This window comes from Sinocyclocheilus anshuiensis, unplaced genomic scaffold, assembly GCF_001515605.1.
Source record: "Sinocyclocheilus anshuiensis isolate Anshui unplaced genomic scaffold, SAMN03320099.WGS_v1.1 scaffold2917, whole genome shotgun sequence".
Taxonomy (NCBI): domain Eukaryota; kingdom Metazoa; phylum Chordata; class Actinopteri; order Cypriniformes; family Cyprinidae; genus Sinocyclocheilus; species Sinocyclocheilus anshuiensis.
This window is the reverse complement of record NW_015539844.1, coordinates 226,684-227,843: the sequence shown is the minus strand read 5'-3', so window position 1 is coordinate 227,843 and position 1,160 is coordinate 226,684. Positions and strand designations below refer to the sequence as shown.

Below are 1,160 nucleotides of genomic sequence, written 5' to 3'. Positions count from 1 at the left end.
TCCCAATTCGTCAGTCATCCGACGTGACGTCGAGAGTGACCGACTAAACGGGAACAGTAGGTTTATTCACCCTGCAGTGTGAGAAGAATTTCAATTTTTCAGCGAGTGGGAGAAACGAACAAAGCCAGAGAGAAGAACGACAGCAGCAGGAAAGTCATGTCAGAATGACCTCTTCAAGACAAAGACTGGAAAAAAACATCGCTCTCTCTCTTTCTCATGTTCTTCAGTATGTGTTGTCCTCAAACTGCCACCGGGAGCGCTGTGGAGCGTGGAAAACTTTCAGATCAAACATAACTGCTTAAGAATTTATGGAAAACAGCCTTTTATTCACTTATCTGAGCAGATTCATTTATAGAGAGCTGACATCAAACAACAAGTGGTTGAAAGGTAAGAAAGAACTAGTGACGTCAGACAAAAGGACAGTTGTTTGAGAGGTGAAGCAAGTTATTATATTTAGCAATAACTGCGGAAAGATGATAAAAATAGACCTTATGAGGCTTTTGTGCTTGATTGAAACTGAGTTAAGAGATCAAATTCAGTTATTCATGCTGACATATTCCTGATATTTATGGACTTTATATTTTTTATTAAAGTTAACGAAAATAAAAAATAAAACTATTGAAAATATTTTTGTTAACTGAAGCTAAAATAAAATAAAATGCAAATATTAGATGAAAAACAAACTTGTTTCAGCTAGTTGCCAAAGCAACAAATTTAATTCATTTAGTTTGTTGAACAGAAAACATAATTTATGTCACAATATTAATAAAAAAATAATTTAAAAATATAAATATTAATTAAAAAACTTAAACTTAATTTAGTTGCCAAAGCAACATGTCTAATTTCCATTTTAAGCTGAAGCACTAAAATTACTATCTTAAAATAAACAAAACCAAACTAAAATTGAAATAAAAATTGAACTTATATAGTACGATAAAAAAAAAAAAAATTAAATGGCAAAAGCAACAAAATTACTAAAAATTAATCTAAAATTAAAATGAAAACTGAAAATATATATAAAAAAGCTACTTCTAAATATGAATAAAAATATAATATATAAATGATAATAAAATAAAATTGATACATATAAAAGTGAGTTAATTCATGTTTATTAATTTTATTTCACAATTTAAAACAAGTGTCCTTAATTAATTTTTAGA

The 1,160-nt window shown here is 28.5% G+C and overlaps 1 pseudogene; it reads right to left on the bottom strand.

Annotated features, from left to right (window-relative positions):
* The window catches only part of LOC107684528 (chloride channel protein 2-like), a 40,708-nt pseudogene that overhangs the window by 38,996 nt on the left and 552 nt on the right, over positions 1–1,160 (bottom strand).